General features: G+C 59.8%; 1 protein-coding gene across 3 annotated transcripts in view; it reads left to right on the top strand.

Annotated features, from left to right (window-relative positions):
- The window catches only part of CACNA2D2 (calcium voltage-gated channel auxiliary subunit alpha2delta 2), a 218,201-nt gene that overhangs the window by 170,511 nt on the left and 33,738 nt on the right, over positions 1-13,952 (top strand). The gene's annotated exons all lie outside the window — the stretch shown is intronic.

Genomic DNA, 13,952 nt, shown 5'->3' with positions numbered 1-13,952 from the left:
CTGCTGCTGTGGGAAGGAGCAATCTGGGCTGAGAGAGGGAAGATGTGAGTTTAATGATTGCATTTGACTTTGTAATTCTGGCAGTGATAGCGCTCAGCGGGAGCCTGAAGGATTCTGCCTGGAAATGCTCTCAAATTATAACAATAATACAAAAGGAAGGAAAGATTGTTTTCCTTCCAGTGCAAACCGAGTCTACAATAAAAAATACTTCTGAGCCACCCAGCACCTTCCTCTGCGTCGGGCTGGATCTAGGCTGGATCTATCTTGGCCCCAGGGAACCCCCTGCAGTCACTGCGGGGACAGGTTGGGCTCAGCCCCACTCCCAGATCTGGCTGGTGTGTTTTGGGGGGTATTTCTGTGACTGCGATCCGCTCAAGGAGGAAAGGAAGGGAAGGCCTGGAGCCACATCCCCTCTTGCAGACCCTCCTGCCATTGGCAATGATCACCAGGGTTTGATGTGGAGAGGAGGAGACAGGAGGAACAGAAGGGAAGGAAACGTGATGAGCTGCTTGGCTTTTGTTTGCTTGTGGCTGGTTCTCATCCCATCGGGAGCTGTGTGCCACAGGCACCAGCGAGGCTGAGCTCACAGGGGCCTCCCGTAGTAGACGCAGCCTCACTCGGGAGGGATGAGGTGTCCCTGCCAGCCCTCCCATCCAGCAGACAGCCGTCATCGGCACCGACGGTCACCGAGACCTTTCTGTATCCGAGTGCTGCCAAACTGCTGTCACCTCTTCCCAGGAGGCTGATGGAGGGGAGGTTTGGAGGACAACGAGGTTTGGTGATGGGATCACTGGTGCCTTGCCAGCGCCTGGAGCAAGATCTGCCTCTGTACTGCCTGCACAGCTAGTCCAGAGTGACCATGTCCCCGGGGTCACAGCAAAAGCTGGATCCTCCTCTAACCAGCCCCCAGGGGCAGCCGGGCTGCCAGGACACCCTTTGCCACAGGCTCAGGGCTGCAGCACCAACTGAACCATGGGCATCACCACAGGTTGTCACCTCCATCCCTAGTGCCACTTGGCCACGAACACCCTGGGGACATTGTGGTGGCCCCATGCACCCTGCCCTGGGCTGGCATCCAGAGTGGATGCCCCATGGCCATGGCACAGGCAGGGTGGGCAGAGATGGAGCAAAATTGCTGTGGTTTGCAGTGGTACCCCAGCTTCTGCTCATCCCCTGCTGCAGAGCCCCTCCACAGCCCCAAAGAGCTCCCCCTTCACCCAGACCCAGCTGCCTTCCCCTGCGAGGGGATGACAGTCGGGATACAAAACATACCAAGAAAGGCTGTAGCACTGGGAGACTCTTGGTTCGTTTTGCCATTCATGGCACAAACCTTTCAGAAATCCACTTTCGTAGAAAAATTATTTTTAATAGCACTGTTTGCAACCACTTAATCAAGGTAATTAGGAGCGAGTCAGCCAGAAACAATGTGCAGCCATGCATCACCACAGAGCTCGCCACAGCTTTATCAGGACAGCCCAGACCCGGCTGGGACACTTGATGGACTGGCCCAGCTCTGCGCAGAGCACCTGGAGTACTGGACATTTGCTCCCTCCAGCAGGCAGCCCTGCCCGCCTCAGCCCTGTCTGCCTCAGCCCTGCCCGCCTCAGCCCTGCCTGCCTCAGCCCTGCCCGCCTCAGCCCTGCCCGCCTCAACACTGCCCGCCTCAGCCCTTCCCGCCTCAGCCCTGCCTGCATCAACACTGCCCGCCTCAGCCCTGCCCGCCTCAGCCCTTCCTGCCTCAGCCCTGCCCGCCCCAGCCCTGCCCGCCTCAGCCCTGCCCGCCTCAACACTGCCCGCCTCAGCACTGCCCGCCTCAGCCCTGCCCGCCTCAGCCCTGCCCGCCTCAGCCCTGCCCCGCCTCAGCCCTGCCCCCCTCAGCCCTGCCCGCCTCAGCACTGCCCGCCTCAGCCCTGCCCGCCTCAGCCCTGTCTGCCTCAGCCCTGCCCACCTCAGCCCTTCCCGCCTCAGCACTGCCCGCCTCAGCCCTTCCCGCCTCAGCCCTGTCTGCCTCAGCACTGCCCCCCTCAGGCCTGCCCCCCTCAGCCCTGCCCGCCTCAGCCCTGCCCGCCTCAGCCCTTCCCGCCTCAGCCCTGCCCGCCTCAGCCCTTCCCGCCTCAGCCCTTCCCGCCTCAGCCCTGCCTGCCTCAGCACTGCCCGCCTCAGCCCTGCCCGCCTCAGCACTGCCCGCCTCAGCCCTGCCCGCCTCAGCCCTGTCTGCCTCAGCCCTGCCCGCCTCAGCCCTTCCCGCCTCAGCCCTGCCCGCCTCAGCCCTTCCCGCCTCAGCCCTGTCTGCCTCAGCCCTGCCCGCCTCAGCCCTGCCTGCCTCAGCACTGCCCGCCTCAGCCCTTCCCGCCTCAGCACTGCCCGCCTCAGCCCTGCCCGCCTCAGCCCTGTCTGCCTCAGCCCTGCCCACCTCAGCCCTTCCCGTCTCAGCCCTGCCTGCCTCAGCCCTGCCCCCTCAGCCCTGCCCCCCTCAGCCCTGCCCGCCTCAGCCCTTCCCGCCTCAGCACTGCCTGCCTCAGCCCTTCCCGCCTCAGCCCTGCCCGCCTCAGCCCTTCCCGCCTCAGCCCTGCCCGCCTCAGCACTGCCCCCCTCAGCCCTGCCCCCCTCAGCCCTGCCCGCCTCAGCACTGCCCGCCTCAGTCCTTCCCGCCTCAGCCCTTCCCGCCTCAGCCCTGTCTGCCTCAGCCCTGCCCGCCTCAGCCCTGCCCGCCTCAGCACTGCCCGCCTCAGCCCTTCCCGCCTCAGCACTGCCCGCCTCAGCCCTGCCCGCCTCAGCCCTGTCTGCCTCAGCCCTGCCCGCCTCAGCACTGCCCGCCTCAGCCCTTCCCGCCTCAGCCCTGCCCGCCTCAGCCCTTCCCGCCTCAGCCCTGTCTGCCTCAGCACTGCCCGCCTCAGCCCTACCTGCCTCAGCCCTGCCCGCTTCAGCCCTTCCCGCCTCAGCCCTGCCCGCCTCAGCACTGCCCGCCTCAGCCCTGCCCGCCTCAGCCCTGTCTGCCTCAGCCCTGCCCGCCTCAGCCCTGCCCGCCTCTGCCCTGCCTGCCTCAGCACTGCCCCCCTCAGCCCTGCCCCCCTCAGCCCTGCCCGCCTCAGCACTGCCCGCCTCAGCCCTGCCCGCCTCAGCCCTGTCCGCCTCAGCCCTGCCCGCCTCAGCCCTTCCCGCCTCAGCACTGCCCGCCTCAGCCCTTCCCGCCTCAGCCCTGTCTGCCTCAGCACTGCCCCCCTCAGCCCTGCCCCCCTCAGCCCTGCCCGCCTCAGGCCTTCCCGCCTCAGCCCTGCCCGCCTCAGCCCTTCCCGCCTCAGCCCTGCCCGCCTCAGCCCTGCCCCCCTCAGCCCTGCCCGCCTCAGCACTGCCCGCCTCAGCCCTTCCCGCCTCAGCCCTTCCCGCCTCAGCCCTTCCCGCCTCAGCCCTGCCTGCCTCAGCACTGCCCGCCTCAGCCCTGCCCGCCTCAGCACTGCCCGCCTCAGCCCTTCCCGCCTCAGCACTGCCCGCCTCAGCCCTTCCCGCCTCAGCCCTGCCCGCCTCAGCCCTGCCCCCCTCAGCCCTGCCCGCCTCAGCACTGCCCGCCTCAGCCCTTCCTGCCTCAGCCCTGCCCGCCTCAGCCCTTCCCGCCTCAGCCCTTCCCGCCTCAGCACTGCCCCCCTCAGCCCTGCCCCCCTCAGCCCTGCCCGCCTCAGCACTGCCCGCCTCAGCCCTGTCTGCCTCAGCCCTGCCCGCCTCAGCCCTTCCCGCCTCAGCCCTGCCCGCCTCAGCCCTGCCCGCCTCAGCCCTGTCTGCCTCAGCACTGCCCGCCTCAGCCCTTCCCGCCTCAGCACTGCCCGCCTCAGCCCTGCCCGCCTCAGCCCTGTCTGCCTCAGCCCTGCCCGCCTCAGCCCTTCCCGCCTCAGCCCTGCCCGCCTCAGCACTGCCCCCCTCAGCCCTGCCCCCCTCAGCCCTGCCCGCCTCAGCCCTGCCCGCCTCAGCCCTGTCTGCCTCAGCCCTGCCCGCCTCAGCCCTTCCCGCCTCAGCACTGCCCGCCTCAGCCCTTCCCGCCTCAGCCCTGCCCGCCTCAGCACTGCCCCCCTCAGCCCTGCCCGCCTCAGCCCTGCCCGCCTCAGCACTGCCCGCCTCAGCCCTTCCCGCCTCAGCACTGCCCGCCTCAGCCCTGCCCGCCTCAGCCCTGTCTGCCTCAGCCCTGCCCGCCTCAGCCCTTCCCGCCTCAGCCCTGCCCGCCTCAGCCCTGCCCGCCTCAGCACTGCCCCCCTCAGCCCTGCCCCCCTCAGCCCTGCCCCCCTCAGCCCTGTCTGCCTCAGTCCTTCCCGCCTCAGCCCTGCCCGCCTCAGCCCTTCCCGCCTCAGCCCTGCCCGCCTCAGCCCTGCCCGCCTCAGCCCTTCCCGCCTCAGCCCTGACCGCCTCAGCCCTTCCCGCCTCAGCCCTGTCTGCCTCAGCACTGCCCACCTCAGCCCTGTCTGCCTCAGCACTGCCCGCCTCAGCCCTGCCCGCCTCAGCCCTGCCCGCCTCAGCCCTTCCCGCCTCAGCCCTGTCTGCCTCAGCCCTGCCCGCCTCAGCCCTGCCCGCCTCAGCACTGCCCGCCTCAGCCCTGCCCGCCTCAGCCCTGTCTGCCTCAGCCCTTCCCGCCTCAGCCCTGCCCGCCTCAGCCCTGCCCACCTCAGCCCTGCCCACCTCAGCCCTGCCCGCCTCAGCCCTGCCCGCCTCAGCCCTTCCCGCCTCAGCCCTGCCCGCCTCAGCCCTTCCCGCCTCAGCCCTGCCCACCTCAGCACTGCCCACCTCAGCACTGCCCGCCTCAGCCCTGCCCACCTCAGCACTGCCCGCCTCAGCCCTTCCCGCCTCAGCCCTTCCCGCCTCAGCCCTTCCCGCCTCAGCCCTGCCCGCCTCAGCCCTTCCCGCCTCAGCCCTGCCCACCTCAGCACTGCCCACCTCAGCCCTGCCCGCCTCAGCCCTGCCCGCCTCAGCCCTGCCCACCTCAGCACTGCCCACCTCAGCACTGCCCGCCTCAGCCCTTCCCGCCTCAGCCCTTCCCGCCTCAGCGCTGTCTGCCTCAGCACTGCCCGCCTCACCGCTGTCTGCCTCAGCCCTGCCCGCCTCAGCACTGGTTGCCAGGTGGAGCAGAGGGACGGAGGGGCTGCATAAATGGCTCTTGTTGCTAGGGTTGAACCACCTTTGCCATCCTTTGTCTGTGAACCAGCAGGGCACGGTCAGACCTGCATCCAGCATCGGTGACACCGGCTCTGCTGCTGCCCCCAGCATGTTGCCGGTGCTGGCACAGGCAGCGGGCACGGATGGTGGTGGCTCAGCGTCCCCAACTCCTCCTCTCCTCCCTTCCCAGCGAGTGGCTCGTTCTCTCTGGCCACAGCTCTCCCCTCCTCTCCCGGCGTGTCGCGTCCTAACCCCATGCTGGACTCAATGATAGATTGCACCGAGCGTGGTTATTTTTGTGTTTCCATGCGAAGGCGCCGGCAGATGCTGAGTGTTTGCACTGCATTAGTGCTAATGGCAGCACCGTTAAACCTCACTGCAGATGGGTTGCTATGGAAGTCCAGAGGAAAATGAAGCAGGAGCAGGAGCCCAAGCAGCTGGGAGGCTGCTGCCAACAATCACTCATGATCCATCTCTATGGGGAAAGTTTCTTTTTTCTCCCTTTTTTTTCACCTTTCCCAGCCACGGACCAGCTGTGCTGGCCTTTCCAAAGGGGCTGAGTTCAGTATCCTGCTTCAGGGTCTTTGCAAAGTGCTTCCCCCTTCCCAAACTGCTCCCCATACTGTCCTGCTGTGTCCTTGCTCCATGTCCTTCCCACCCTCAGGCCCTCACATCTTCCAACCAGACCAAGCTGAGGCCATGTCCCCTTGTGTCCCCAGAGCTCCCCTGCAGGCTGGAGCACTTTCCTTTGCTGAAAGCTATCATAGAATCATAGAATCATTTTGGTTGGAAGAGACTCTCAAGATCATCAAGTCCAACCATTAACCCAACACTGGCACTAGCCCATGTCCCGAAGGACCTATATCTGCATCTTTTAAACCCCCCCAGGGATGGTGACCCCACCACTTCCCTGGGCACCCTGTTCCAATGCCTGACAGCTCTTTCCAGGAAGAAATTTTTCCTAATATCCAATCTAAACCTTCCCTGGCGCAACTTGCCCCGGGGTCGCCCATGCTATGGCACCAGTGCACCCCTCACATTGTCCCTCCGCCTCCTGTCACCCCAGGGCTGGGTGGCAGCTTGGAGTGTTACAGTGGGCAGGGACAGGGGCACAGCAGAGTAGGCTGCAATACAGGGCCGGTGTGTCCCCCTACATGATTTGGAGGGGAGAGAGGCCGTGTACTTCTTCCCCCGCATAGCGAGGGTCTCTGGGAATGTGCATCCACCCACTGGAAAAGGCTGGTGGAGGCCTGGAAAGGTGAGAGCTGCATCCCAGTGCCATGGGATGGGCTCCCACCACAGGGCACTGGCATCACCCAGCACTGGTGTGATAAGAGACCACAAAAAGCTCCCAGTTTGCAGTGGCATGGCCAACCAGTTTTCCCAGTAAGAAGCTTATGGTCTCGGGCTCGTATCCAGGGTCTGCAGGGCTCTGGGTGCGGCAGCTGAGACGGTCTGGCTCTGCTCCATGCAGAGCCATAGGGATCTGTCCCTCGAGGCACATCAGGGCTGTCCCCTGCTCTGAATGTCCCCAGCCATGTCCCCCAGCTATGGCAGCAATGCTGAGCCCTCTGTGCAGACCGTCCCCAGCAGCAGATGGAGGTGCCAGGGCTGCAGCCCACACCATGATGCTATTTACCAGCTTTCCATCCTCTGTTTGCCACCCTGCTCAGGCAACAGACCTACAAAATGTACCTATGGAAGCACTGGAAGGTCACATTGAGGTTTTTGCTGCCATTCTTTGTATCCGTCCTCACTGACAAGCTGCCATGCTGCCCGTCGGGTGTCCCAGCCACCACCCCGTTCTCCCAGCTCCTCTCCACCTGCACGCTCCACTTTCCTCCAGGGTTCTCCAGTGCCTTGGGTGCTTTTCCAGACCTTCAGCCCCATCCCAGCACCACTGGTGGGGGCTCAGGTGTTCCACACCCCCACAGCACACAGGAGCAGTGGCTGTGTGACCAGAGGGACGCTGTCAAAGGCTCAGGTCTGTGACACCAGCCATAAAACAAGTCCCAGGGCGTCGTCATCACTGTGTTGTGGTCTGCTGGGGCAGCCAGAGCTTTTTGTCCCTTTAAGGGACACTCTAACGCTGCGGAGAGCCATCCCCCCATTTATGTGTGCTTGGCAGGATTATATAAATTGCCTTTAAAAGCTGACTTCTTTATAAGCCATTTTCTGCTTCATAAAATGTTTATTACTGTTGTTTTTCTCACAGTTCTTCTTCCTCACTGCATTTTCCATCACTATACTGGGAAACTCTCCCCTTCCTCTGCCTGCTGCCCCACTGCTTCCCACCTCTCCCCACCTTTCAGATGCTGGAGATGGATGTTTGAAGGGTCAGAGCCCAGCAGGCCCTTTCTCCCTGTGAAGAAAAAAATAGCTATTCATTGAGTTGTGGATGTAAGAGCTGCTGGGAATAGGGTTTAACTGCTGGGCACAGCGCAGATGGTTTTGGGGTGCAGAGATGTGCGTGAAGGTGGCAGAGGGAGCATGAGCAGCCCCACGCCACTGCCCCCATTCATAACCCCCGCCTGCAAGCACACAAGCAAACAACAAAGCCCAGATAATTTCAAGCTCCATTAGAAATGAAACTCTGGGGGAAAAAGGATCACTGTTTGCTAAATGGGGAAGGACAGGAGAAATAACAGAGATTTCACTCCCGGCTGCCTGAGAAAGGTGAGGGATAAAGCGGGGGGAGATGGCGACAGGGCTGAGTGCCCCCACACCCTGCACAGCCGTGGGTGCCACATCCCTCCGGGCACAGGGTGATGCCACCGGCTGCTCTGTCTGATGCCACCGCGCTGTGCCCAGTGCATGTCCACGGTGGCCGGGCCACGTCACGTGTGGGCAGCGGTGGCTATTCCTGTGGGTTTGCTGTGGCGATGCAGGCAGGGCTTTGTGTTCAAAGTGACGGTAGAAGGACGAATGCCAGCTCCTTATCCCCCTTTCATTTTTCTCCTCCTTTAATTACAGATCCTACTTATCGGCCAAGAACAGAAAGATTGTCGCCGTAACCTTGCACTTGCCCTTGTAGAAGGTTTACCTAAAAAGTTAGAAAATAAAATCAAATACTCTAATTTGCAGTCGTCTTGCCATTTCAAACCCAGTTTTCATTACAGCACAGAAAGTGCATTGAAGCTGTGTTTATAACCCCCTTTTAGATAACAAATCACATTTTCTTTTGGCTGGCGAGTGTGTAGAATTGATATTTTTTTTTTCAGTTTAATGGGTTTGTGTGTTCAGGAATGATCTCCATCAACTGAGAGTCTTTATTGTGTTTGATATAATGTCAGCTTTCATTACGCTTGGAGAATTACTGTGTTAAAACACCAACCTTGCTGCAGCGCCATTCTGGCCGCAACACAGAACACAAAAATCATTCACAAAAACCCCATGTCGGTCCTGTTCCCTCTTAAAAACTAAGGATGGGGTTCGAGAGGGCTCCCCTCACCTCCACTCTGCAAGATGGCCAGGCCACCCATGGTGGTCCCATGGATGTAGTGGTTTGGTGCAGGGGCTGCCAGCTTTCCTCCCAGTGCTGCCATTCCATCCTATCCTATCCCATCCCATCCCATCCCATCCCATCCCATCCCATCCCATCCCGTCCCGTCCCGTCCCGTCCCGTCCCATCCTGTCCCGTCCCATCCCATCCATCACCGGCAGGGCACCCTCTGGCTCAGGGTAGGTGCTGGTGTCCCCGCTGTGCCTGGGTGCAGCGGAGGGGAGAGGCAGCTGCGTCTCATTCAAGACAGGCTCAAAGGAGCAGGAACAGATGGGAGATGCGTATAAAGAAGAATAGTCAGAGAGGCGTCATCAGATAAAACATCTTACTGGAGAGATGAAAAAACTGTTGATGGGTCACTTAAATATTTCCCTAGCTCTGTCAGAGAGGCAGAGGGAGGAAATTGCTTTTTAAAAAAAAGATACCAAGGCAGATTATGATGGCTGTTCCCACCTGTCCTGGCTAATGTGTTCAGTCTCTGTGGCTGGATGGGATGCAAGGGGCCTCGCGTGGCGAGGGCAGCAGGAGAGGCATGGTCCCCACCAGGTTCGTCCTGGGTCCATCTGACAACTCATGATGAGTTGGGCCAATCGTGGGTATTTTCCTCTTCCTAGTGACTGGCAAAGGATTCATCATGATGCATATGGACAAGGACAGCTCTAGTACTGTGGAAATAAAGGGTGCAGCCCCTACCAGCCACTGCCCGTGTTTCTTGTGATGGCCAGAGCCTGGTGTGGCTGTGAGTGCAGGGAGGAATTTCTCCCAGGAATTCATCTGATTCCTTTCGGAGCCTGTTCCTGGCTGTGGCCCTTGCACCACCCCATGGTAGCTGTTGCAGAAACACTTTCTTTGCCTTGTCACACAGCTGAGAAGGCTGCTGTGCTTCTGGCAGGACTGGGAGACCTTGGGCTGAGCCCTCACCTGGCTGAGAACTCCAGCCTCAGTTGCCAGCTGGAGCAAACTGACCAGCACAGATCCATCCCCAGGCATTGCCATCAGCGCATCCCATCCCGCTCCTCCAGTGGGCTTGGCAGGGGCAATGCTGCAGTGGGAACACGCTGTGTCCCCATGTTTGTCCCCTGCTGCCACTTGGCCTTAGCACAGGCGCGAGGCTGCGGGTGCTGCAAGCGCCATAGAAGCTGCATGAACTGCAGAGTATCTTCCATACAAAAGGTGCAACTATAAGCAAAATCTGTTGCTATTTCTGTGTGCTTAATGGTTTAGGAATGTGGAGAACTCCCTAAATATTCGCTGCCTATTTTGAGTGCTGATGGCAGAGGAAAGAGCTATGGGTGAGCTGAGCCACCAGTGCTGCACAGGCACACCAGCTCCTGTTTGCTGTCCCCACCTGCTGAATTGCCCAGATGCAGATCCCTCTCACCTGGCTCATCCCCACTTCAGGGTGCCATGGGCTGGGATGCTGGCCCTGCCTCCAGCCCCATCCAGCAGCTGGCAGATGGGCAGATGCCAGCTTGGGATCCAGCTTATCTTCCCCACCACCCTCCAACTTCCTCCCAACTGCCTGGAAGGCAAACTGCCACAGGATTTGGCTCTTCCAGAGCCAGTTAAATCTTGAAAGAGATTTCCTGACTGCAGGGATCACCTGTGCCACTCAAAGAAATGAAACCCACAGCTGGAGGGCTGCAATGGACCAAAATCAATGCAGTACTGCAGGAGCTGCCTGCAAAATCACCCTGAGGAGCTGCAGCATCCCCAAGGCCTGCGATTGGCAGGGTGACCCTTACAAGATGACAGTGAGTGACCCTGAGGAGGACAACAGATCCACAGGAGAAGCGTTAGCCAGCTCGGATGACCCTATAGAACAGCTGTAGGGGCAGAGCAAGCCATGGCCCCTCTGCCGTGTCCTGCTGGCTATGTGTCCTGGATGATGGACCAGAGCAAGAAGCTTATCTGCCCCTGGCAGCCCCTTCTGAGGGTGTTTCAGGGTGGTGGCAGCTGCGTATGTGTCATGGTTTGATCAACACCTCATTACACTGCTGACTTGGAGGTTTGGTCCAGGGCCCCTCTGTCCTGACATCACCAGACTGTGGTGAGATAGCAGAGCACTGACCTTTCCAGCGTTATTTTTAGTTGCTGTAATATTGTTTTAGGTGAAAAAGAGACCTGTGTGAATGCAGTAGCAGGGAGGGGTGTCCCTCATCACCAGCCTGAGTCCCCCATGCCCGTGCTTGTCCTGGGTTTTGGCTCAACCCCAGTCTGCATGTGCCAAAACAGAGTCTTCCCCTGAGCTGCTGGCAAGGCTCCAGCTCACAGCTCTCCAGAAGTGTACAGTCTGGTTTCCTTCATTAGCTTTTTGCTTGTCATTTTGGTATAGATTCGGCATAAGAGCGGAGCACAGGGCTGGTAGGGAGGGCTCAAGGGGGATAAGCAGGACACAGGGTCCCTGGGGAGACTCTGGCACATGGCATCCCTGGAGCTCCATCCAGGAGGTGCCACCTGGGTCAAGCTCTGGCTCGGCCTGCCTGGTGACACTGAACCATGGGGGTTTGGTGCAGGCACAGAAGTTGCTTGGTGGCTTTGCTGGAGAAGCCTGGGCAATGGCTTCAGTGGCATTTGCAGATTGGGCTGCGATTGCACTGAACTCGAGTCATTTCACCATAACTTGCACTGAGGGTTCAGGAGACTGAAATAACCCTGTGCTTACCTACCAGCAGCACGGTGCTGGTAGTACCATTACACAGGTGCCATTTGGCAATTACTACGTGAGAAAACAGGCAGTAGTTGACAGGTCATCAAGGAGCAGCACCCAGCATCCTCCTCCACTTCAGTGTGAACTGGTGAGCACTTTCTGCAGCTCGTCTGCAAGAAATGGGGCAATGTTTTGCCCTGAAATCCCTTGACATCTTCACCTACTTGTTTTCTTTATTGGTATTTATTCTGAAAGGCTCTAGCAATATCAGTGCCATTTACACAGGCAGGATGCTGGGTTTAACATGGACTGGAGGAGAAGGAATAGAGGATTACGTCAAGAAGGCAGGCATGGCTTAAAAAACAAATATCAGGGAAAGGAAATTGTAGGGCCCCTTGTTGCCTTGCAGAAGACCCCTGGTATCTCCCTGGAGGGTCTCCGAGGGCTCTGTCCCTCCTTCCTAGAATAAATTCCCACCAGCTCCGCTGTCCAGGGACACAGATGCCCTGCCAGCTCCCGTGGGCTCCCTCACACGCCATGATTGCCCCCACATCCGCGGGCTGGTGATGAGGAGAGCAGAGCTTGGCATCAGGTCAACATCACAGGGCTAGGGCCATGGTGACACTGACTGTCCTACATGTGCCATCTCATGTGCAAACCTCAGCAGTGGCATGAGAGAGGCCGGGATCTCACCTGGCTGCTCCTGGGGTCATCAAGGCTTGAAAAAGTGCATGGGAAGGGCTCTGTGATCCCTAGGGATACCAGTGGGAGCGACGTCCTTCCAGGAGGTCTGCTTCCCGTGCCCTGCCGTGCTGTGCCATGGGAGCACTGGAAATGGTGAAAACAGGACCAGGAGACGAGCATCACCTCGCCACCCTCCTCCCTACAGCACGAGTGGGGCTGCCACGTGTTGGAGGGGATTTGAGGTTTTCAGAGGAGCGGATGGAAGATAAAATGAATAACAAAGCACCTTCTGGATGGCTGTTGTTAGTCACACTCACTTCTGATTAAAGATCATTAAACATGAAATTAGCTCATTTGTGTTACGGGTCTCCCGGGGGTTGCTTTAATTAGGAGGTGCAGATGGCCAGGGACTCAGGGAGACACAGCGCCAGCGAGGGGCAGGGGCGAGGGGCAGGGGCAAGTGCGGGGCCAGAAGCGGTGCGAGGAGGGCATCTGAAGAGAAATTAATTCTTTTTTTTCCCTTTTCGTGTTGTTGTAAACCCCTCAGCATTTCACAACAAATAACAGATAATTAATAAGTACATTCCCTTAATGGCTAGGCTTTTTAATAGCAAAAATTGGAAGATGCCATGTCTCTATTTTGTTCACTTCCCCCTCTTGGTGCTGCCTTATCACTGTGATTCAGGTCACAGAGCCCAAGGTGGTGACTGGTCCCTCTGCCCACGAGGATGCTGAAACGGCTCTTCACAATCCTCATCCTAGGGGACACCAGCCCCACAGACTGCCAGAATCTGTCCCCCTGCCACTGCTGCCCCCAAGAGAGCAGCATCCCGACTCCAGAGGCTTTTCCACCTCTTGGTGCTCTTCTTCTGGAGAAGCCACAGCAGCAGACAGCTCTGTGGAGCAGGATTGTGGCTCAAGGACAATGCCAGTGAGGGGTTGGTCACTGCCAGCTCCTAGTGCGGCCAGGGCAGCAGAGCGAGTGGTGCCGGCTGCCTGACAAGCCGCTCCAACCTGTTGGTCCCTTTCCCTGGCACAAGCCCGTGGCCAGGCTGGTCTGGGTGTCACGATGCCACTGGCACAAGCCCATGGCCAGGCTGGGCTGGGTGGCATGGTGTCACGAGCCCCAGCACGAGCTGGTGGCCGAGCCGAGTGCCACAGAGGCAGCAGCAGAGCAGAAGTGGGGAGGACAGGGATGCAGTCAGTGCTGTTACGGTTTTGGTTGGGTTCTGTTCTGTGCCCAGATCGCTTTCCTTGTTAAACAATGACAGCAGTAATCGTCCCAAAGCACTGTTGGTGCATGCGGGGGGAAGGCTGGTCTGCGTGGTGGCTGCTGACGGCTGATTGAGTGACAGATATGTTAGTGCTGCGACGGCTGCTGGTGCGTCTGCATCGCGCTTGCGTCCCTGCACGCAGAGCAGAGTCTCCGAGTGCCCTTTAATTACCCCTTCTGATGGCACACAGAACACTGTTGTGACAGCATTGCTGCTCTCCGAATTGCCTCTTTAGGAGTTTCATCAGCTGCCTCGCTTCCTGACGTGCAGGGAAGAGGAATCTGAGTAGACCTTTCTGCCTAAATAGTCTCTAAATACCCTAAATTAATGACGTGCATTTCTCCGTGGAAGTGAGGACCTGTTTCTGTGTGCAGGGATGGGAGCTTTGCCAGCTGCAGGGCTTCTGCCTGCCGTGCTGCCTGCCACGCTGCCCATGCCCGCCTGTCCTGCATCTCCTGATGCAGCGGGACTGAAGCATCCTGGGCACGTGGACATGGTGCAGCCTCACTCCAGGTGGCAGTACAGAGACTGCGGTTGTGCCAGCGGCACTGTCACAGGGCTGGTGGCCACAGTGGAGGCCAAGCGGGGCCCTGCACTGCTGCGGTTTGGTAGCAGCGTGAGCGGAGGGAAGAACGCCAGGTGATGGCAGGTCCTTGGAGAGTGGATGAGGGGGATGTGGGCTCCCGGCTGTGTCCCAGGGACAGCA

The sequence above is a fragment of the Patagioenas fasciata genome, chromosome 10 (genome assembly GCF_037038585.1).
Source record: "Patagioenas fasciata isolate bPatFas1 chromosome 10, bPatFas1.hap1, whole genome shotgun sequence".
NCBI lineage: Eukaryota > Metazoa > Chordata > Aves > Columbiformes > Columbidae > Patagioenas > Patagioenas fasciata.
Note: the sequence above shows the minus strand (reverse complement) of the source record. Positions and strands in the feature narration are given on the sequence as shown.